This window comes from Anomaloglossus baeobatrachus, chromosome 1 (assembly GCF_048569485.1).
Source record: "Anomaloglossus baeobatrachus isolate aAnoBae1 chromosome 1, aAnoBae1.hap1, whole genome shotgun sequence".
NCBI classification, from domain to species: Eukaryota; Metazoa; Chordata; class Amphibia; order Anura; family Aromobatidae; genus Anomaloglossus; species Anomaloglossus baeobatrachus.
In genome coordinates, this window is record NC_134353.1 from 514556974 (window position 1) to 514582533 (window position 25560).

Genomic DNA, 25560 nt, shown 5'->3' on the forward strand with positions numbered 1-25560 from the left:
ATAATAAATTAATTAATTGATTATGTCCATACATACTGTGTAAAGTGAATGTTCGTAGGTTACATTCACTAATTCACTACTTTACAATAACACTAAGGTCAAGAGCTAAAGAGAGTTAACACTGGACAACAAGGGTATAGCAAGTATATAACGATCACAGTCACTGTTATAATATAATCCAGAATCAGACTGCATGTATCTAAATAGTATATACTGAAACATGGCTGCAATGTGTTACCTGGAAAAGAAACACACTGCCCACAACTCATCAGTGGTACCACAAAAAAGTAGACCCCACAGTTTGTTACCCACTTTCTTATCAGCACGATTATACTGCACATGTGGTCAGAAACTTCTGTTCGGACAAATGGGAAGCCTCGAAACAGAAGGAGCAATATTTGAATTTTGGTAAGAAAATTTGGCTGAAATAGTTTGCAGAGCCCCGAGATACAAAAACATCAGAAACCCCACAAGTGACCCCATTTTGGAAAGTAGACCATCAAGAAACTTATCTAGGGGTGTGTTGAAGATTTTTAACCCAGAGGTGCTTAATCGAACTTTTTAAAAAGTGGATGTGAAAATGATAGTTACCTTTTTTTTCCTCTAAAATGTTCTTTTAGCCCAAAATTTGTAATCTATTGGAATTGATGATAACGGTTGCCTTGGCCTCTTGTGCGCAGCATCCTGAAAGTAGAGTGGGACTACAGCAAGCCAGTGAGCTGAATTTTTTTTCAAAATTTTAATTCACAGAAACAAACAGGAGAAAATGGACAGGGCAATTTGTTATGCAATTTTTACCAAACGTGGCAATACCCCATATGTGGTTGTACACTACAATTTGATTACATGGCCGGAATCAGATGCGAAGGAGCGCAACTTGGTATTTATAATGTAGATTCTGTTTAAATAGATGTGGCCTCCATTAGCCGAGCCCCTGAGTTGCCAGATCAGCAGAAATCCTACAAGTGGAAACGTCATTGTGTACAGAATTCTTCTAGGGATATAGTGAGCATATTGGAACCACAGGTGCCTCATAGACTTTTATAACATAGGGACATGGAATTATAACATTTTAGTGTTAAAAATGTATTTTTTTTTTTATTACACAGGGGTTAAAAGGTGAAAATGGACCCTACAACATATTGCACAATTTCTCCCAAAAGTGGTTATGTCCTATATATCATCAGAATAGTTTGTGGACGACATTTGCAGAGCCCCTAAGGTGCAAGAACAGCAGAAAATTCCCCAAAGTAACCCCAATGTAGAAATTGCACCTCTCAAATAATTTATCTATGGCTGCAATGGCTATTTTGTAGCATCCACTCCATGCTGATTTTCTGTAGAATTACAATATGGCAGTTTAGTGCCAACAAATTGTGCCCCCATATATTATAACGCCCCATACATTGTGCCCAGCTTGTGTAGCGCCCCTGAATACATCAGGGTGCTGCAGGGAACTGCATCCTGTCACACAGGGTGCAGGGCCTGCCCCCCCCATGGTTCCAGGTTCATAACAATAGTGTCACTAACATCCGCACTACAAATCCCAACCACACCTTACACCATGACCTGTACAGACACACCAGTGGGTTGGTCAAGTTGGATCAGGGCCGCCCACCTAGGGGTCAGGAAGACTGGTGGGAGGGGAGACAAAGAGTTGAGAGTTGGCCCTCAAAGAGTGAGGAGCTGGGGAGTTCAATCTCCCAGGGAGGCGACAGGTTGGGTCGCAGACGGAGGTCCAGGACCACAGGAGTCGGGAACCGGTATCAGGAACACTGGACAGGGGTGTGACAGACATAGTCTAGGAGGACTGTCGGCGTCAGAAAGCCCAATTTTTTTACCGGTACCAAGCACGGCGGGGTACAGGACAATAGATCAGGGAAGAGCTTCAGGCACCTTGATAATTAACCTGTGGAGGATAGTCTCTTTATGAACTTTCCCCAAGAGCTCAGAGATTGAAGGCATCAGCACAACGCGGGGGATAGGGTTCTCCAAAGCACACAACCCCCTAAAATCCCAAGTACCAGCCATCAAGAGCACAGCTGCCCTACACACGGGTAGCGGGGCCCTGAAAGCTTCAAGCTGAGGGGCCACAATGGTCAATCAATTTGTGCACGGAGGCAGGGCTCGGACTTACAAAGTGACGCCGGTGGGAGCGGGACCTGCACGAGCTCCCCTGCAAAGACTGTAGTACCTAGAGACTTTGGTTTACCATCTGTGTGAGTGTCTGCTTATACCACCTAATCCAGCACCAAGACAACCGCAGTGAGTAACCTGACCCATGCATCCTGCTTTCCCAAGGCCGAGCCACCCAATCACCAAACCTCCTTTCCTCCACCATCCGGGGCCTTCCCTACCTGTGGAGGGACTGGCACCTTGCTGCCTCCACACCATCTGCCCTGGTACTCCCTTTGGCAGCGGCGGGACTCTCCTTACCACAACCCGCAGGTGGCGTCATGAACATTTTTCCCCTGTAAATACTCCCTTTACATTTGAGTAGCCGCAAGCCCCCGGGGCCGGAGACCCTCGAGCCACAGCAACCCCGGATCCGAGCAGTTCAACTGCTGCAGGGGCGGTACACTTGTGTTTCTTGATATACATATCCTGTAAAATGTTAAGTGTGCTCTCCTCACTACAATAATGCCACATATGTGGTTGCTTATGCTGCTCTTACATCAGCGGTATTCTGTCGCATTGATGGATCCAGCACTAATGCGGTACAGTTCACAGGCATCACGACAAGCTCTAGTCACATGCGGTCATGTAACCGGAACATGTGACAGCTTGTGACCGGAGCTTGCCGCGATGCCAGTGAACTGTATTGAACTGTACCGCATTTGTGCCGAATCCGGCAGTGCGGCAGAATAACGCTGATGTGACCTGGCTCTTACTGGGGTTTTGGCAAAGGGGGGCTCAGAGGGAGTGGGGCATTTAGATTTAGAAGCACACACATCTCTGGATTGTATTTGTGGTCTTGGAGCCATATTGCCTTTTCAGGAGTCTTTTTTTCTACCAGTAAAATGTGAACTCCCCAATATTTCTAGTGATAGATGACAAGCCTGAGTGGGGACTGGGTTTGTGCGGCATAAGTTAGGGGTTTTATTGGTAACATTTTGGGGTTCAGAAAATGTTTTGATTGCTTTCAGTGTGAGGCTTCCATGTAAATGCTCCAAAAATGTGATTCAGATGAAACCTCCGACGCAACCACTCACTTTAATGAGTCCGCTGGAGACACTTTGGACTCCATTTGTTGTCTGTTTTGTTGGTGTCCATCTTTTTAGGGATGCACAGAGCTGTGGTTGTCCACATTTATGAACTAAAAAGGTGCCAAAAATGATGAACATTACCGGAACAGAAACCAGAGTGAGTCCAAAGTGTCTCCATCTGCCTCCTTATAGTAAGTAATTCCACTAGGGTTTTTGCCTGAATCACGTTTTTGGAATTATATAAGTGGTTATCAGACTGCGCAGGATAAATGTGGGCAGAGCCTTATTCCAATGTTTGGGAGGCAGAAGGAAGAAATAGTTCTTATTTTTATTTTCGTGCAGTATCGGTATTTGTGCGGTATTAGTGATAGGATGGATTTATTCTGCCGGTCGGTGCGATTACAAGGATACCAGATGTATACAGTTTTTATATTTTAGTTCTATCACACTGTAAAAATGCTTTTTAAAATAAATAGTTCTTTTGTTCTGTATAATCTATAATATTCTGAAAGCTGTAACTTTTTTTTAGTTTTTGAAAGCTTACATTTTTTGCAAGAAGTTGGAAATGGTTTTGGTACCATGTTGGGGAACATAACATTTTTTGATCGCTTTTTATTCAGATTTTGCAGATGAAAAATGAACAAAAACCAGCAATTCACTTATTGTTTTTTTATATTTTTTGTGTATAATTCACTGTGTGGTAAAAGTGATAAGACTGATTTATTCAGTCAGTACAGTTAAAGCGATTCCATTTTTATGTCACTTTTTTCTTGCTTTGCTACTTTTACACACTAAAATCTATATTTAACAACAATGTATTTGTTTTTGCATCTCCATATTCTGAGAGCTGTAACTTTTTTATTTTTTTAATGAACGAGATTATTAGGGTTCGGTTTTTTGGTGGGATGATTTTCACGTCTACTATTTTTATTTTTACACATGACTTTTTGCTCACTTTTTAGCCACTGTTTTGTGTGTCAGTATGATGAAAAAATGCCATTTTTGGCGTATTTATTTTTTTTATGGTATTTCGCCATACAGAATAAGTGTCGTGACAGTTTTATAGACCAGGTCATTCCGGACGTGGCGATACTATATTTCTTTGTATATGTTTGTTTTAACACAAAAACTTCTTTTTAGAGGAAGAACAGGTTTGTTTTTTTTTACTTTTTTACACATTTTATTTAATGACTCACTTATTTGGCTAAGTTCACACGCTGCGTTATTTTGACGCTGCATTTTGCTGCATTTTTGTTCTCTGCGTTTTGCTGCGTTTTTCCAATGCATTGCATGGGGGGAAAATGCAGAAAAACGCAGGAAAGAACTGACATGTCCATTTTTTTTTCAAGCTCAAAAACGCAGCTTAAAAAACAAGTTGTGTGCGGACAGCAAAAATGAAAACTCATAGACTTTGCTGGGGAAGCAAAGTCATGCAGTTTTGAGGCCAAAAACGCACCCGAAAAACGCGCAAAAACGCCGTGAAAAACGCACTGTGCGCACATAGCCTTTCTTAGCGCTGTTAAATGTGTCACCGATCATTAAGGGGGTTGAACATAGACTAGGTGGACACAACTAATACATAATTAGTGTTGGGGAGGTAATAGAAGGCTTAGAATGCACCACCCATACCAGTGGGACATAAAAAATAAAGAAATAATACTAAAGACGCCATGGATCGCTAGGAGTTGATTCGACAAAAAGAACAAGCAAATCACAATCAGCTGATGCATGCAATACAATCCGGGATGATGTAATCAGTCAGGGAAATTTGGAAAAGGAAGATTTGCGCAGCTAGTAGAAATGCAGTGACTGCACCATCATGGAGCAGGGCATGCCCCTTCATAGCGAGGAATGACATCTAACAGCTCAAAGGGACTGCTTTAAAAACGATAGTTATAAGAGGGGTAAAAAGGTAATAAACAACTACCGTATATATAAAAAAAGGATAGGAAAATCAAAGACCAGGGAATCACCATGATAAAACTCAATAAAAGTAAACCCCATAGTGCTCCATGGTCAATATGGAAGAAAAGCACATAGCCATATACATGAACAGGAGCTCCCCCTGGACATTCTGGATGTATCAGTAACACCGTACCCCTGAAACATTGGTGCTATAGAACCCATATGTAAGAATATGCATGTATAAACATAATAGCCTTAATTAATCAATGATCTCTTCAAACAATTGGATGAAACCCAGAAAAAACACAAAAAAATGCATCAAAGCTAAAAAATAATATTCTCCTATATAGTGAAGTGGGTATGCCAGCTAGTGCCTCGTGGTTACCAGGGTGAATCATACATGGAAAAAATATAGTATCTGTGAAAAGAAGAAAATATATTCAAATTATGTATCTAAATATGAACACAGCTACATTGTGGGATGAGAGCATATAAAAGTGAAATACAGGGCAATTAAAATCCCACAACACCTTCCCAAAACAATAAAATGGCCCTGTAAATATATGGAGATCCTCTGACATGGCCCATCATATAACAGAGCAGCAATTAGGTAGTAGCCACAATGACAATATAGTGAATGTACAAATAGAGCTGCTTGAAATGAAGTGGCGTAACTGATGAGTGCCCTCCCTGATGAAGCTGCCTGCATTCGGCGACACGCATTGGTAACCTTGGGTAACGTTTGTGCCCCACTCTCCACCAATGTATGTTCGGTAACACCTGGATCTGTATTTTTGCAGCTGGCCTGACCGTTTCTCCTTTCAATCAGTTACGCCACTTCATTTCAAGCAGCTCTCTTTGTACATTCACTATATTGTCATTGTGGCTACTTGTTAATTCTGCTCTGTTACATGATGGGCCATGTGAGATGATCTCCATATATTTTTAGCTCATTTAAGTGGTATAGGGGGTGTCTTTTGCTATTGTGTGTACACTTGAAATGGCTTTGCTAATATGCGTTCAGGCTTCTAGCCACAGTGGTTAATTGTTATTGAATATCTGCCAGGCATTTGATTGGCATGCATATTTTTTTTAATTGTCTTTAAATGTGGTGTATTGTGGCTCTTCTTGTACTAACAAAGATTTTTTTTTTTTACTTTATATCAGTGGTTCCCAAACTCCAGTCCTCACGACCCCCAACAGGTCACGTTTTCAGGATTTCCTTAACATAGCACAGGTGATGCCTTGATAATGATTCCATCACCTGTTCAATAGTAAGGAAATCCTAAAAACATGACTTGTTGGGAGCCATGAGGATTGGAGTTTGGGAAACACTGCTTTATATGGTGTGCTCAATATCATGCTCAGCTTTGCTCTCTTCTTGTCACTGTGTTTAAAGTCTACATTAATGTGATGTGGACTCAAGGTGTTAAGTAGAGATGAGCGAACCGGTCGCAGTTCGGCTCGAGGTCGGTTCGCCGAACGGAGGTCCCGTTCGAGTTCGGTTCGTCGAATGTTCGACGAACCGAACTCGAACCGCATAGGAAACAATGGCAGGCATTAACAAATACATAAAAACACCTAGAAAACACCCTCAAAGGTGTCCAAAAGGTGACAAACAACTCACAACACAACACAAACACATGGGAAAGTGACAAGGACATATACTCATGTGAAAACAAAAGAGCTGGACAAGGAAAAAGAGGACAAGACACAGATATAGGCATGGCACGCCCTTCTAAAGTCATGTAAAACACCGCAAGGTGACTCCAAGCGGAGTCTCCCTTTTTTCCAAAAATTGGGCCCCACACACACCCACCCATTCAGTGGCAGCACTTGTGCCCTAGTTGTACACTTTACAGCTAGATTTGCATCAAGCACATTTAAAAATACGCCATACTTAACCGTCCCCAGGATGACTCCGGGGTAGGTAGCAAAGTCTTTCCTGATCCCAGCTCTGTTCATCTTGGATCATTTTTAAAAAACACAGCAAGCAAGGGTTACTCCAAGCGGAGTCTCCCTTTTTTTCCAAAAATTGTGCCCCACACACACCCACCCATTCAGTGGCAGCACTTGTGCCCTAGTTGTACACTTCACAGCTAGATTTGCATCAAGCACATTCAAAAATACGCCATTCTTAACCGTCCCCAGGATGACCCCAGGGTAGGTAGCAAAGTCTTTGCTGAACCATGACTTGTTCATCTTGGCTCCTTTTAAAAACAATGTAAGCAAGGGTTACTCCAAGCGGAGTCTCCCTTTTTTCCAAAAATTGGGCCACACTGACACCCCATCAGTGGCAGCACTTGTGCCCTAGTTGCAAACAGGATGTTTTGATTTGCATCAAGCACATTCAAAAATACGCCATAATTAACTGTCCCCATGATGACACCGGGGTAGGTAGCAAAGTCTTTCCTGATCCCAGCTCTGTTCATCTTGGATCATTTTTAAAAAACACAGCAAGCAAGGGTTACTCCAAGCGGAGTCTCCCTTTTTTTCCAAAAATTGTGCCCCACACACACCCACCCATTCAGTGGCAGCACTTGTGCCCTAGTTGTACACTTCACAGCTAGACTTGCATCAAGCACATTCAAAAATATGCCATTCTGAACCGTCCCCAGGATGACACCGGGGTAGGTAGCAAAGTCTTTCTTATCCCAGCTCTGTTCATCTTGGATCATTTTTAAAAAACACAGCAAGCAAGGGTTACTCCAAGCGGAGTCTCCCTTTTTTTTCCAAAAATTGTGCCCCACACACACCCACCCATTCAGTGGCAGCACTTGTGCCCTAGTTGTACACTTCACAGCTAGATTTGCATCAAGCACATTCAAAAATACGCCATTCTTAACCGTCCCCAGGATGACCCCAGGGTAGGTAGCAAAGTCTTTGCTGAACCATGACTTGTTCATCTTGGCTCCTTTTAAAAACAATGTAAGCAAGGGTTACTCCAAGCGGAGTCTCCCTTTTTTCCAAAAAATTGGGCCACACAGACACCCCATCAGTGGCAGCACTTGTGCCCTAGTTGCAAACAGGATGTTTTGATTTGCATCAAGCACATTCAAAAATACGCCATAATTAACTGTCCCCATGATGACACCGGGGTAGGTAGCAAAGTCTTTCCTGATCCCAGCTCTGTTCATCTTGGATCATTTTTAAAAAACACAGCAAGCAAGGGTTACTCCAAGCGGAGTCTCCCTTTTTTTTCCAAAAATTGTGCCCCACACACACCCACCCCTTCAGTGGCAGCAGTTGTGCCCTAGTTGTACACTTCACAGCTAGATTTGCATCAAGCACATTCAAAAATATGCCATTCTGAACCGTCCCCAGGATGACACCGGGGTAGGTAGCAAAGTCTTTCCTGATCCCAGCTCTGTTGATCTTGGATCATTTTTAAAAAACACAGCAAGCAAGGGTTACTCCAAGCGGAGTCTCCCTTTTTTTTCCAAAAATTGTGCCCCACACACACCCACCCATTCAGTGGCAGCACTTGTGCCCTAGTTGTACACTTCACAGCTAGATTTGCATCAAGCACATTCAAAAATATGCCATACTTAACTGTCCCCAGGATGACACCAGGGTAGGTAGCAAAGTCTTTCCTGATCCCAGCTCTGTTCATCTTGGATCGTTTTTAAAAACAATGTAAGTAAGGGTTACTCCAAGCGGAGTCTCCCTTTTTTCCAAAAATTGGGCCACACTGACACCCCATCAGTGGCAGCACTTGTGCCCTAGTTGCAAACAGGATGTTTTGATTTGCATCAAGCACATTCCAAATCCACAAGCATTTACTATCCCCAGTATGACACAGGGGTAGAAAATTCCTTGTGAAATCATGACTTGTTTATTTTGATGAACGTTAGTCTGTCCACATTGTCACTGGACAGACGCGTGCGCTTATCTGTCAGCACACACCCAGCAGCACTGAAGACACATTCAGAGACAACGCTGGCAGCTGGACACGACAAAATCTCCAAGGCGTAAGTGGAGAGCTCTGGCCATTTTTCAAGATTTGAAGCCCAAAATGAGCACGGCTCCATTTGCAAAGTCATGGCATCTATGTTCATTTGGAGATACTCCTGTATCATCCTCTCCAGCCGTTGACTATGTGTCAGACTTGTTGTCTCTGTTGGCCTTGCAAAGGAGGGTCTAAAAAAATTATGAAAAGATTCCATAAAATTGCTGTTACCAGCACCAGATACAGTCAAACTGGTACGGGTAGACTGTTGGAGATGACGAGACCGTCCCATGTTTGTCAAGTTACAACTGGGAGATTCACTCCCTGCACCTGCACGGTTGTTTAGTGGAAAAGCCGAGCTAAGATCGAGTAACAGATTCTGCTGATACTCCTGCATACGTGCGTCCCTTTCTATGGCTGGAATTATGTCACAAAATTTGGACTTGTACCCGGGATCCAATAGTGTGGCAAGCCAGTAGTTATCATCACTTCTAATTTTGACAATACGAGGGTCATGTTGGAGGTAGTGCAGCAAGAAAGCACTCATGTGTCTTGCGCAGCCATGCGGACCAAGTCCACGCTGTGTTTGTGGCATAGAGGTGCTACCCGTTCTTTCTTCCTCTGACATCTCCCTCCAACCTCTTTCAACTGAAATTTGACCAAGGTCTCCCTCATCCGCTGAGTCTTCCATGTCCATGGACAGTTCGTCCTCCATTTCTTCATGTTCTCCTGCACCTTCCTCAACATTTCGCCTGCTACCATGCGCCCTTGTTGATCCCTGTCCCCCATGGTCCCATGCCTGCCGCGATAGTGATGATGAACGTCTGGACCTTGGAGATGTTGTTATGTCTTGCGCATATGAATCCTCCTGTAGTTCCTCCCCTTCTTGTTGTCCCACCCCCTGACTCCGAATAGTGTTTAGCGTGTGCTCCAGCATGTAAATGACTGGAATTGTCATGCTGATAATGGCATTGTCAGCGCTAAAGATCTTCGTCGCCATGTCGAAACTGTGCAGAAGGGTGCATAGGTCCTTGATCTGAGACCACTCCATCAGGGTGATCTGCCCCACCTCTGCATCTCGTTGGCCCAGGCTATACGTCAAGACGTATTGCACCAGGGCTCGGTGGTGCTGCCACAGTCGCTGTAACATGTGGAGAGTCGAATTCCAGCATGTCGGCACATCGCATTTCAGGCGATGAACCGGCAGGCCGAAAGACTTCTGGAGCGATGCAAGTCGCTCAGCTGCGCCGCTTGAACGGCGGAAGTGAGCAGACAGTTTTCGTGCCCTGGTCAGAAGGCCATCTAGGCCGGGATAGTGTGTTAAAAATTGCTGGACAACAAGGTTCAACACGTGAGCCATACAAGGTACGTGTGTCACCTTGCCCAGGCGAAGGGCCGCACCCAGGTTTGCAGCATTGTCGCACACGGCCTTACCAGGCTGCAGGTTGAGTGGAGACAACCATTTATTAAACTCGGACCGCAGAGCTGACCACAACTCCTCAGCTGTGTGACTCTTATTCCCAAGACATGTCAAGCTAAAGACCGCCTGATGACTTTGCGCTCTGCTGCCAGCATAGTAATAAGGGGTGCGTGATTCCTTCTGCGCAGTGAGAACGCTGTTGGCCTGACCAGGCAGGCTTGAAGCGGAGGTGGAGGACACAGATGAGGTGGAGGAGGCAGAAGCAGTGGCGGAACTTGGACAGACAGAGGATTGACACACAAGTCGTGGGGATGGCAAGACTTGTGCAGAAGACCCTTCACCATCTATCACCATAGTTACCCAGTGCCCAGTCAGCGACATGTAACGTCCCTGTCCATGCTTACTGGTCCAAGTATCAGTGGTGAAATGCACCCGTTGACACACAGAGTTTCTCAAGGAAGCGGTGATGTTGTGTGCGACATGCTGGTGTAGCGTGGGCACACCTTTCTTAGAGAAGTAGTGGCGACTGGGCATCTGGTACTGGGGCACAGCGACAGACATAAGGTCTCTAAAATCCTGTGTGTCCACCAGGCGGAAAGGCAGCATTTCGGTAGCCAAGAGCTTACAGAGGGATAAAGTCAACCTCTTAGCTTTGTCATGGGTCGCAGGAAATGGCCTATTATTTGTCCACATCTGAGGGACAGAGATCTGGCTGCTGTGTGTAGACGGTGTTGAGTAGGGTGTCCCTGGAAAAATGCAGTTTTGTGAGGAAAGTGCAGTCGGAGACATGATGTTGCCTTCATCCAACGTTGGTGCTATCGATGTCTGAGAGAGCTGTACACACGCACTTGTTTCCCCTTCCAAACCAACTGACGACCTACCAAGCAAACTGCCTGTTGCGGTTACATTGGTGGAAGTTGTGCGTGGAAAACCAGGTGTGACAGCTGTCCCCACAGTCCTAGAAGATGAAGAGCGCGCGGATGCACTGGAAGGGGCAGGCCGTGGATGGTTCGCTCCGCTAGGCCGCATTGCAGCACGGTGAGCTTCCCACTGGGACCTATGATATTTATTCATGTGACAGTTCATGGAAGAAGTTGTCAAACTGCTGAGGTTTTGACCTCTACTAACAGAATCACGACAAATTTTACACATCACATAATATGGGCGATCTTTTTCTATGTCAAAATAGGACCAGGCTAGGCAAGGCTTAGAGGGCATTTGACCTGCTGAGCCCCCCCGACTATTGCTCAGAGGCAGAGTGGTGGCTGATGATGCAGTTGTAGATGTGCTACCAGTGCTCCGACTCTGTCCAGGAAGGCGCAAGGTAACTTCGTCGTCGGTTGCATCCTCCTCCACCGCCTCTGTTGACCTCCTCGAGTGCCTGACTGTGGGTTGACAGTAGGTGGGATCTAGAACTTCCTCATCAATTGTTGTGTTTGCACTCCTGTCACCTTCAGACCGAGCCTCTTCTTGCACTGACCGAATATTTAAGTTGTCATCCCAATCTGGTATCTGCGTCTCATCGTCATCAGTATGTTCCTCATTGTCTATAACCACAGGTGTTACAGTTTGTGACAAAGGGTCAACATTATGCTCAGAAACTTGGTCCTCACGGCCTGAATCAGAGTCACAAAGGTTCTGGGCATCACTGCAGACCATTTCCTGGTCTGTACTCACTGTAGCTTGGGAGCAGACCTCTGATTCCCAGGCTATAGTGTGACTGAACAGCTCTGCAGACTCAGCCATCTCACTTCCACCATACTGTGCAGGGCTGATGGAGACTTCAGAGCTGGGAGAAAGCAAGTTTGATTGGGATGACAACTCAGAGGACTGGTGTTTTTTGGATGCGGTAGTTGAGGTGGCTGAGAGGGCACTTGTTGGACCACTTGAGATCCATTCAAGCATTTTCCTTTTTTGGCCATCATCTACCTTTGTTCCTGTTGTTCGTATCCGTAAAAAAGGGAGCACATCGGATTGTCCACGGTAAGTTGTAGACATCTTACTTTTGCTGGTAGATGCTCTATCTTCAGCACATGTTAATGGAGCTTTGCCACCTTCCCCACGGACAAACCCTTTTTTTCCTTTTCCAACACGCCTCTTCCCCTTTCCACCATCATCTGTCATTTTGCCACTCATGTTGATTGCGACAAGATTGTGCAGCGGTGGTCTAGCTTTATTAACAGCAGAATAATAAAGAATAATTATCCCTGACACTGCAACTACGGCCCTTAAACTGGCAGCATAAATTGCTAGTATAATGGCTTAGTAACAATGAGTTTTAGTGTGCAATGCAGGCAGACGTGCTGCAGATATCTTTGCACTACTGGGGCAATACAGCAGTCCAACAGCCATGTTTAGGATGCCACTAAGTTCACTCAGTGTTTGCTAGTATAATGGCTTTGTAACAATGAGTTGGAGTGTGCAATGCAGGCAGACGTGCTGCAAATATCTTTGCACTAGTGGGACTATACAGAAGTCCAATAGCCACGTTTAGGATGCCATTAAGTTCACTCAGTGTTTGCTAGTATAATGGCTTTGTAACAATGAGTTGGAGTGTGCAATGCAGGCAGACGTGCTGCAAATATCTTTGCACTAGTGGGACTATACAGAAGTCCAATAGCCACGTTTAGTATGCCACTAAGTTCACTCAGTGTTTGCTAGTATAATGGCTTAGTTATAATGAGTTGGAGTGTGCAATGCAGGCAGACGTGCTGCAAATATCTTTGCACTAGTGGGACTATACAGAAGTCCAATAGCCACGTTTACGATGCCACTAAGTTCACTCAGTGTTTGCTAGTATAATGGCTTTGTAACAATGAGTTGGAGTGTGCAATGCAGGTAGACGTGCTGCAAATATCTTTGCACTAGTGAGACTATACAGAAGTCCAATAGCCACGTTTAGGATGCCACTAAGTTCACTCAGTGTTTGCTAGTATAATGGCTTAGTAACAATGAGTTGGAGTGTGCAATGCAGGCAGACGTGCTGCAAATATCTTTGCACTAGTGGGACTATACAGAAGTCCAATAGCCACGTTTAGGATGCCACTAAGTTCACTCAGTGTTTGCTAGTATAATGGCTTTGTAACAATGAGTTGGATTGTGCAATGCAGGCAGACGTGCTGCAAAATATCTTTGCACTAGTGGGACTATACAGAAGTCCAATAGCCACGTTTAGGATGCCACTAAGTTCACTCAGTGTTTGCTAGTATAATGGCTTTGTAACAATGAGTTGGATTGTGCAATGCAGGCAGACGTGCTGCAAAATATCTTTGCACTAGTGGGACTATACAGAAGTCCAATAGCCACGTTTAGGATGCCACTAAGTTCACTCAGTGTTTGCTAGTATAATGGCTTAGTAACAATGAGTTGGAGTGTGCAATGCAGGCAGACGTGCTGCAAATATCTTTGCACTAGTGGGACTATACAGAAGTCCAATAGCCACGTTTAGGATGCCACTAAGTTCACTCAGTGTTTGCTTGTATAATGGCTTTGTAACAATGAGTTGGAGTGTGCAATGCAGGCAGACGTGCTGCAAATATCTTTGCACTAGTGGGACTATACAGAAGTCCAATAGCCACGTTTAGGATGCCACTAAGTTCACTCAGTGTTTGCTAGTATAATGGCTTTGTAACATTGAGTTGGAGTGTGCAATGCAGGCAGACGTGCTGCAAATATCTTTGCACTAGTGGGACTATACAGAAGTCCAATAGCCACGTTTAGGATGCCACTAAGTTCATTCAATGTTTGCTAGTATAATGGCTTAGTAACAATGAGTTGGAGTGTGCAATGCAGGCAGACGTGCTGCAAATATCTTTGCACTAGTGGGACTATACAGAAGTCCAATAGCCACGTTTAGGATGCCACTAAGTTCACTCAGTGTTTGCTAGTATAATGGCTTAGTAACAATGAGTTGGAGTGTGCAATGCAGGCAGACGTGCTGCAAATATCTTTGCACTACTGGGGCAATACAGCAGTCCAACAGCCACGTTTAGGATGCCACTAAGTTCACTCAGTGTTTGCTAGTATAATGGCTTTGTAACAATGAGTTGGAGTGTGCAATGCAGGCAGAGGTGCTGCAAATATCTTTGCACTAGTGGGACTATACAGAAGTCCAATAGCCACGTTTAGGATGCCACTAAGTTCACTCAGTGTTTGCTAGTATAATGGCTTAGTAACAATGAGTTTGAGTGTGCAATGCAGGCAGATGTGCTGCAAATATCTGTGCACTACTGGGGCAATACAGAAGTCCAACAGCCACGTTTAGGATGCCACTAAGTTCACTCAGTGTTTGCTAGTATAATGGCTTAGTAACAATGAGTTTGAGTGTGCAAAGGGCAGGAGGGTACAGTGGCAGGGTTGTGGGTCTCTTGGTAGAGGAATGGAAGCCTGCCTTTCTATCCCTCCTAATGGGGAAATGCAGCGAGGAAATCCCTGACCTTAGCTACACAGACGCTGTCATCTTGTGTAGCTGTTAAACTCTGTTTTAAACTCTGTCACCTATGGCTCTGACCCTGCCGGTATGAGCCATTAAAAGGACTGATAGAAAGTGCTATCCCTATGCTGTCCAGCGCTGTGTATGGAGCGTATACAGCGGTATCGGCAATAGGAGCTGCGCCAGTGATGTCTGACACCAAGGACGCAGAAGGCAGATAATGGCGTGCTGGAGGAAAATGTCCGGTTTTATAATGCAGGGACATGTGACATGGACATCCTATCACACATGCCATTGCTTCTCTGGCTAAAAGTCCACTTAGCTGTGTGTGTGTCTGGGATTGGCTGACATGCTGGCCCGCCCCACTACACGCGCACACTTAGGGAAGGAGGACAAGGAAAAAGAAAAAAAAATGGCGATCGCCATTATCCAAACAGCAGAGATCTGAATGCGCTGTTCCCGCACACTAAACACTGAAATGTCATAATAGTGTGAGTCACAGAGTGACTTACACTATTACAGCGGAAAGCCAGCTAGGAATTAGCTGTTTTTTTTGCTGCTTGAACCGTTCTCGAACGTATCTAGAATTATCGAGCTTTAGCAAAAAAGCTCGAGTTCTAGTTCGATCTAGAACAGCCCCCAAAATCACTCGAGCCACGAACTGGAGAACCTCGAACCGCGAACCGCACTCAACTCTAGTGTTAAGACTCCTAATTCATTCTAGTTCTTTCCTATTAAGAATTCCCTTCTTGTCACCTCCTCTACTCTAGGGGGGTGGGGAGGGACACGATCTATAAACTAAAATATAGGTGCCGCTTACTGTGGCCAGACTCAACAAAATGCCTAGAGACAGGAAGGTCCAAACGGTGTTTTCTTATGGTATGTCATTGATGATCAACACCTCAGGGTGTACTCATTTATTGTGGGCACTGAATATGCCAAGCAGGTCACACAGGTACTACTTATGTACCCATGATGTATCTATAGGGATAAGCGGGTCTCCAATGTAAAACTTTCCCTTACCAACTGTACCTAAAATAACGACACAGACTACGACTTTATTGCACGAATGGCCACAGCTTTATTTAACAGTATATATGTACCCAAACTCGTGGCTCCACATGCCACCCATTGATAACACATAACCTGTACATATATACTTATTCTCCACAAACCACACCTGATAGATCCGTCCGAAAGGCCAACCATCATTCCTATCCCCCGGCCGTAACCTCCAACCGGCCCAGAGGACCACCTCGGCCGTGACCAACCGACCCGAGGTGTGGGGTAATAACGTTCCATCGTTAATTACCCCTCCCCAGCACCTGCAGGACCTCCGCCCACAAGTTCCCATCCAAACCGAAGCCAGTCCCCCTGAGTGGCTTTATACCAACAAACCGACTGTCGGTACTCCCAACCTCTCTGAACGGACCTATCACCCCGCTGTGACAACAAAAAAATTTTTTCCTCTTTTTTTTTTTATATATGATACTTCCACCCCCGTATAACTTGTTTTTTTATATTTTATTTTATTTTTTTAATTTTTATTTATCTTACTATTTATTCCTCATTTTTCTTTTTTTTTTTTTTTATATACATTATTGCAGGGCGGGCGGGTGGGACACACTGGTTGTATGACAAAAGAGGCAGTGACCTATGCACAGCCCCCTTTATACCCCCCTGCAACACCCAACCCCTTACAGTCTATCTCCCAATCCCCTTTGCCGTTTCTCCCACCAATCCAGAAGCCTCATATACAACCTTCTAGCCATATACCTTAACCCTTTCCTACCCTGAACCCTCCCGATCGTCATGGGGCTTGTTCACCCCTATGGGGCTCACTGCCCATCTTGACGTATCTATAGGGATAAGCGGGTCTCCAATGTAAAACTTCCCCTTACCAACTGTACCTAAAATAACGACACAGACTACGACTTTATTGCACGAATGGCCACAGCTTTATTTAACAGTATATATGTACCCAAACTCGTGGCTCCACATGCCACCCATTGATAACACATAACCTGTACATATATACTTATTCTCCACAAACCACACCTGATAGATCCGTCCGAGAGGCCAACCATCATTCCTATCCCCCGACCGTAACCTTCAACCGGCCCAGAGGACCACCTCGGCCGTGACCAACCGACCCGAGGTGTGGGGTAATAACGTTCCATCGTTAATTACCCCTCCCTAGAACCTGCAGGACCTCCGCCCACAAGTTCCCATCCAAACCGAAGCCAGTCTCCCTGAGTGGCTTCATACCAACAAACCGACTGTCGGTACTCCCAACCTCTCTGAACGGACCTATCACCCCGCCACAGACCGGCCAAGTGACACCTTACTTGGCCCGGGCCCTCCACACCCCCATTGCTTGCTCCAAGCCATCCCACAAACTCAACATCCACAAATCCAAACCTATGTCCATGAGATGGACCCCATCTCGCCGCAAACATTGCTCGGTGGACTCCTCCAGCTCTCTATGTCGGACCGCCTATCCTCCATTTCACGCTACGAACCTACCAATTGCCCAGTTCAATTTTTTACCCGGGCCCTGTTAATTCGATCCACCGACCTCGCGAAACGCCACTGTCTCCAGCTATGGTATCGGACCCACAATCAACTACCAGGGAACGCCTTCCACCAATGCAACCAGTCAATCTTGACATCCCTTTCCAACTCTCTCGCCGCCCTCACTCCAAGGTCATTCCTTCCCACACGCAGAATTAACACATCCGGTTCCCGATCAATACGGCTATAATGCGCCACCTCATGGCGAACTCTCCCCCAGGCCATGCCCCGAATTCCGAGCCATTTCAGACGGGCTTCCGTCATCGCCACTCCGAGCTGGCGACCGTCCTGACAAACATCCGTCCGCAAAGCTCCCCACCAGCTCCCAATCCGCCAAATCCAATGCTCACTCAGCCCCCACCTAGCGGCTTCAGTCACTGCCCCAATCCGGAAGGAGTGGGACCCGTAATCACTTGGCTCCTCCCCCCCGTACTAAAGCCGCCTTCAGCACTGCGATAAACTAGAATCACTACAAAGCGGATCCATCCACATGCCTAAGGAAAACACCGGGGTAACCACCCCGCACCTTCAAAAACTCCGTCACCTGCACTACCGGGCATAGCTGGTGCCCTGGAAATTCAAATAACACCACCAGGCGTCCACGGCCCACTTGATCCGTCTTTGAAAACCGTAGCCGGCATTCCACTCTATCCATCCCAAGCCTCACATCCACCATCAACAGCCCGTCTACCGCTTGCCTAGCCGGGCTAACCAATTCTCCAATGCGAAAGGCCCCAAAGAACGCCAGTACAACGGCAACCGTGAACAAGGCTCGTTCATACGGAGACGAGCATATATCCCCCCAAACACCCCACCAAACGAACCACAATGGGAACGTTATGGGCCGCCTTGTGTCCCGCGACTGTTTTCGAAATAAAAAACCCTCATCGCCTGCCGCTCCAGAAAATCCTTTGTCGCGTCCCGAACCCCTTGCATTGTTAAACAAGAAAGCCCACGCCGCCACCTCATAACCTATAACCGAAACAGACCGACCTGCTGAAAATCCACACTAAACAACGACCAAACCCCCCAACACCCGTCCCGTGTAACCAGGCTCCATAAAATCCGCCTTCACCAACTCCACCCATTCCTGCCACACTGACCGGTATTGGCAACAAGTAGCCTTGGCCACCGATCTCATAATTCCCTGAAATGCTACACAGACGCCAGGTCCCACAGCCCTTCCGGGCATAGTTCACATCCTCGTCTGCTCCCGGCACCAGTCACCGGAATCTGTGAAACTGAACCGAGATAGCGCATCAACCACCTCATTTTGAACCCCGGGCACAAACTGCGCCACCACACAAATGTTTAGCGCCAAGCAACGCAACACCAGATGCCTCAAGTATCCCACTACCTGAGGTGATTTAGCCGGCAGTGAAGTGATAGAATGCACCACCGCCATGGTATCACAATGCATGCAAAGCTTCTTGCCTGCAAATTAGGGGCCCCCCGACTCCACTGCCACTATGATGGGAAACAGATCCAGCAGCGCGAGATTCTTTACCAGCCCCTTTTTCACCCAAAGCCGTGGCCATTTCCCAACCCACCAATGTGTTTGAAAATTTGCCCCAAAACCCGACACCCCCACCGCGTCCGTAAATAATTCAAGCTATCTATTTGACAATGCCTTGCCCATCCATAACATCCTTCCGTAGTCTTGGTCGAGAAACGCATCCCACACCAGCAGATCTCCTTTCATCACCTTCGTCACTCTGACAAAATGATCTGGAGCTGTCACCCCTGCAGCTGCGCTCGCCAATCACCTATTAACTATTCGCCCCATCGGCATAATGCGACGGGCAAAAATCAATTTTTTGAAGCACTGGCTGCAAATCCCGCAACCGCACCCTCTTAACCTGATACAAAACTGCACTGACGCCTTCAAATCACGCAGTTTGCCCACCGGCAATCGGCATTCCATAGCCACCGTATCAATTTTGATGCCCAAGAACCCTAAGCCGTCACTGGCCCTTCCGCCTTTTCCTTTGCCAACGGAATACCCAGGCTTCGCGCTATCCGGTCTAACGTAAATAACAACAAGGAACAAAACCAAGGAGCCCGCCGGGTCAGCGCAAAGAAATCATCCAAATAATGAATCACTAAGTGGACTCCTGCCACATCCCTGACTACCCATTCCACGGAGAACTAAACGCTCCAACATAAATGGAACAACCCCCTGGGCAGGCACCGATCCACACAGTATTCACCATCCCATACGCACCCTAAAAACTGCAGACTCTCTGGATGCCCCGAAAGTAACCAAAAGCTGCTTCCATGTCCGCCTTGGCCATCAGGGCTCCCTGCCCGGCTACCCGCACTAACTCCAATGCCGTGTCAAACGAGACCTATAGACCGCAGGCAACTCAGGTGAAATCCCATCATTCACTGACAACCCTGCCGGATAAGAGAAATGATAAATGAGCCAGAATTTGTTCAGCTCCTTCTCGGGTACCACCCCAAGTGGCGAAATCCTCAAGCTGGAGAATGGCGGGTCTTTGAACAGGCCCGCCATCCTCCACAACTCCCCCCCTCTCTGCAGCTTATTCTGTACCACCTCCGGATGTTCTTTTGCGGACCTCAAATTACCCAGGCGAAACACCGGCGCTTCGGAGTTAAACGGAATCCGGAAATCCTCCTTAAAACCTGTCACCAACTGCTCCGCCGCCCGAACATCAGGATATCTATTTAATTAGAGGAGCATCGCCTTTACCCACACTGGCGTCCTCCCCTTTTCCAGACCCCTCCCCCAACTGTCCTTTACCGTCTTTGAAACAACTGGCCAAAGAGCGGGAACTTCCACAACCGGAACACTCGTATTGTAACCGACACGACGCCCCAAACTTACATTGCCCCTCATTAAATTGCCAGCATGCCCCTCAAAAGGGCTGAGCCGGGGCCGTCATTAACCGTATCCACAATGAAATATCTTCGTGGTCCCACCGGATGCCAGGCCGCAGAGCCTTCCGTTGCTGGAACTGCTCCTCATATCGCAGCCAGCCTAAACCACCATACACTCTGTACGCTTCGCCGCTCGAGTCCATGTAACCGAAAAAGGGGCGGAACGATGCTCCAGCTCCTTTTTCCCAATCACACTGGCTAGGGTCGCAAAGGCCTGTAGCCAGTTAGTAAAAATTATCGGGATCAATCTATACTTCTTTTCCTCCTCATCCTCATGTTCCTTCTTGGAGTCACTTGGCTTCACATTGTCCAAGTTAAACTTTTCCAAGGGGAGCAGGGAAAAATTTCCACATACTCCCCTTTCCGTATCTTCACCCTCACCTCCTTTTTTTTTTTTTAAAACGTACCCCTAACGGACTTACAAAGCACACGCATACTTCACTCTGTGCCATATCGTCCCAACGCACAACCTCGTCCTCCTTTTCCTTTTTCACGTCTTTGCAAACCACCGCCGCAGCCACCGCGCCGTCCGCCTGACCCGCAACAACCGCCAGCACAGCTCCCTGAGCCCTTACCTCGCGCACCAGCAGCACACCCACCGGGGGGCCCACCCAAGCCCCTCCGCCGGAGACCCAGGCCCGCTCTGTCCTATCCGTTCAGCCAACAACCCCTGCAACACCCCCCAACAGCCGGCCCCAAAATTCTACCCCGGGTAACCCCAACTGACTGACCGCACCCGCACTCAGCATACTACCCCCCGCGGAGGAACCCCCGCCCCCCGCTACCCACAACATCAAACATATTGGTCGTCATCTCACCGGGCTGCCTCTGAACCGAATCCGGAGCAGCCATAACACGAACGTCCTGCTGCCGCTCCATCCGTCTAGCCGCCTCCTCCGGTCCTTCTTCCTCGCCGGCTTCAGAAACGCCTCTGAGGTCCTCAGGGGGGGCCAGCGAGGGGACATCCTGCCTCCGTTCTTCTTTCTGCCTCCACTCCTGCCTGCTGCGCCATCCCTATGTCAGTCATTTTAAGGGGTCTCCCTCCCTGCCGACTGCAGGGAGGCCGTGCCGCTCCCGACATATGCAGGGAACTCCCCCCAGCCTGATCCCCGATGGGGGGGACCGTTACTACTGATCGGAGCATCCGGCCCTGTGGACTGCAGGGCCCTGCTCCCAGTCCTCTCTGGCTGCCGCTCCGATCTGCGCTGCCCCTCACCCTCCGATCGCCGCCCTGCCACCTGCAGGGGGTCTCCGCTCCCACTCCATAACACTGGGAACCACCCCCAGCCAGCACTTCACTGGGGGCTGCCATCGCTCCGGTCCGGGGCCGTGCAGGCCGCAAACCGGAAGTAGGCCTCGCCGAAGCTCCGCCCACTTCCGGCCCACGGAATCTCCGGCGAGGATTCCTCCCGGTGGCCAGTGCCCTCCAGACAGGTAAGGAGAGCTCCGCCGCTCCGAAGGGTCCCCGAGGGGGCTCCTAGCTCTGTTCCTCCTCCCCCCGCCGGGGGAGTAACGTTCCGGCGGTCGCGGCCGCCGAGCATGCAGCGCAGGCCCGGGTGCAGGAGCAGCAGGCCTAATCGCTCCAGCCCCGCAGACCGCCGCCAGCTGCTCCCGCAGCGCGGCCACTCCAAAGACTTCAGCGGTCCCACCAGCAGTGCAGCCAGGGCTGCTGTCTTGCATGTCAGCGATGCAGCAGCACAGGTGGGACACACTGGTTGTATGACAAAAGAGGCAGTGACCTATGCACAGCCCCCTTTATACCCCCCTGCCACACCCCACCCCTTCCAGTCTATCTCCCAATCCCCTTTGCCGTTTCTCCCACCAATCCAGAAGCCCCATATACAACCTTCTAGCCATATACCTTAACCCTTTCCTACCCTGAACCCTCCCGATCGTCATGGGGCTTGTTCACCCCTATGGGGCTCACTGCCCATCTTGCAATGAGCCGTAGGAGCACTACATACTTAGGGTTCTTTCACACTTGCGTTCAGCGCAATCCGCCGCTATGGAGAAACAGCACAGTTTGTTAATTGACTGCGCTATTCTCCATAGACTTGTATTGACGACGCACTGTAACGCAAGTGTCTACGTTTCATCCGCTGGATGACGCTGTGTCGGTATTTTGACGCAGCGTCGGACAGAGGGAACGCTACATGTAGCGTTTTTTGGGTCGTTAAAATAACGCACCTTGACGGATTCCGTTGGAATCCGCCAAGGTGTCTAATGAATGTCTATGGTAGCGGATTCCGCCGCTATGCGCCAAGCGGCGGAATCCGCTGACGGATTCCATCACGTTCTACTGTGCATGATCAGCATGTCCAGCAGAATGATCTAAATCGTTTAAAATCACTTCTGGTCTCTCTCCCCCCTCTCACCCCCTCTCTCATACTCACCGATCACGGGCGTGACGCTGCACAGTTGTCACAAAGCTTCGGCGGCTTTTCCTCTTTTGAAAATGCTGGCCGCTCATTATTCAATCTTGTATTCCCTGCTTCCCCCACCCACCGGCGCCTATGATTGGTTGCAGTCAGACCCGCCAACACGCTGAGTGACAGCTGTCTCACTGCAACCAATCACGCCGCTGGTGGACGGGTCTATATCGCGCAGTACAATAAATAAATAAATAATTGAAAAAAAAACGGCATGCGGTCCCCCCAAATTTTGATACCAGCCAAGGTAAAGCCACACGACTGATGGCTGGTATTCTCAGGATAGGGAGCCCCACGTTATGGGGACCCCCCAGCTAAAAATATCAGCCAGCAGCCGCCCGGAATTGCCGCATCCATTAGATGCGACAGTCCCGGGACTCTACCCGGCTCATCTAGAATTGCCCTGGTGCGGTGGCAATCGAAGTAATAAGGAGTTAATGGCAGCAGCCCATAGCTGTCACTAAGTCCTAGGTTAATCATGACAGGCGTCTCCCCGAGATACCTTCCATAATTAACCTGTAAGTGAAAGTAAATAAACACATACACTCGAAAAATCCTTTATTTGGAATAAAAGACAAAAGAAACACCCTCTTTCACCACTTTATTAAAATCCCCAAATACCCCTCCAGGTCCGTCGTAATCCAAGAAGTCCCGCGATGCATCCAGCTCTGCTACATGAAGCTGACAGGAGCGGCAATAGAACACCGCCGCTCTCTGTCAGCTCCAGGCAGCAACCGAAGTGAATCGCGCTGTCAGCGGGGATGTCACTGAGGTAATGCCTGTGTGTGTGCGGTGATGATGAGTGCAGTAGTGCCGGGGTGTGTGTGGTGATGATGGGGGCGGTAGTGCCTGCATGTGCGGTGATGATGGGTGAGGTAGTGCCGGGGTGTGTGCGGTGATGATGAGTGCAGTAGTGCATGCGTGTGTGCGGTGATGGGGGCGGTAGTTCCTGCGTGTACGGTGATGATGGGTGCAGTAGTGACTGGGTGTGTGCGGTAATGATGGGTGCGGTAGTGCCTGCGTGTGCGTGGTGATGATGAGTGCGGTAGTGCCTGAGTGTGCGGTGATGATGGGTGCAGTAGTGCCGGGGTGTGCGCAATGATGATGAGTGCAGTAGTGTGTGCGTGTGTGCAGTGATGGGGGCGGTAATTCCTGCGTGTGCGGTGATGATGGGTGCGGTAGTGCCTGCGTGTGCGTGGTGATGATGGGTGCAAGTCTGCCTGCGTGTGTGCGGTGATGATGGGTGCGTGGGTGCCTGCGTCTGCGGTGATGATGTGGGTGGTAGTATCGGGGTGTGTGCGGTGATGATGGGAGCGGTAGTGCTGGTGTATATGCGGTGATGATGGGTGCGGTAGTGTCGGGGTGTGTGCGGTGATGATGTACGCGGTAGTGTCGGGGTGTGTGTGGTGATGACGGGGGCTCTCTCTGGGCTAAAGAAAACTTAATGCAATGCGTTATTTCACTGGAATCCATTGCCTTTATTATCACACTTTTTGCAAGGCATCCGTCACATGCGTTACACAACGCATTGTGATGGATGCCACACAACGCAAGTGTGAAAGCGCCCATACACAGCCAAGCACCTTCTGAAACTGCAGAGATTTGTGAAAGTCTATATGCTGTCATGGCAATGAGGCCCCTTAACAAAGACCCCCATGGCTGTCAACTAAAGGGTGCTGTACACGCTACGACATCACTAGCTATAGCTAGCGATGTCGAGCGCGATAGCACCCGCCCCGTCGTACGTGCGATATGTGGTGATCGTTGCCGTAGTGAACATTATCGCTACAGCAGCGTCACAAGCACATACCTGGTTAGCGACGTCGCTGTAACCGCCGAACAATCCCTCCCTCAAGGGGGAGGTGAGTGCAGCGTCATAGTGACGTCACTGCGGAGATAAGCGGGACGTAACATCCCGCCCAACTCCTTCCTTCCGCATTGCCGGTGGACGCAGGTAAGGAGATGTTCGTCGCTCCCGCGGTGTCACACATAGCGATGTGTGCTGCCGCAGGAACGACGAACAACATCGTACCGGTGGCTGCAGCGATATTAAGGAAATGAACGACGTGTCAACGATCACTGTTTTGGAACGATTTTGCGATCGTTGATCATCATTAGTTTTACACGCGGTGATGTCGCTACCGGCGCCGGATGTGCGTCACTAACGACGTGACCCCGGCAATATATCGGTAGCGATGTCGCAGCGTGTAAAGTACCCCTTAGTTCTACAATAAAACAATTGAAGCAGATTGTCTGTCATTATTATGCTGACAGGCATACCGTAATATACTGCAATACAGAAATATCACCATGCAATATAGCTGAAGTTTAAAGGCCCCATCACACACAGAGATAAATCTTTGGCAGATCTGTGGTTGCAGTGAAATCATGGACATATTGTTCCATTTGTACACAGCCACAAACCTGGCACTGATTGTCCACAATTTCACTGCAACCACAGATCTGCTGCAGATTTATCTCTGTGTGTGACAGGGCCTTAAGTCCTTAAAGAAGAACTCCATCAAGGTTTTTATCCTCTTAATATATTCCCATCATCATATCATACTTCACTGTGTACTTACAGTTGCTCATTTTACCCTTCTATCCAGTTAAACGGGTTGTCTGGTCCAAAATGATAAGTCTGCAGTCACTCTACGTGACTGCATACTTATGAATCCTCCCAGCGCATGTGTGCCGCCCCAGCAGCGGATCGAACCACTCGGATCCGTGGGCAATGTCTGTTC

General features: G+C 47.9%; 1 protein-coding gene across 1 annotated transcript in view; it reads left to right on the forward strand.

Annotated features, from left to right (window-relative positions):
* The window catches only part of PLPPR1 (phospholipid phosphatase related 1), a 332039-nt gene that overhangs the window by 159314 nt on the left and 147165 nt on the right, over positions 1-25560 (forward strand). The gene's annotated exons all lie outside the window — the stretch shown is intronic.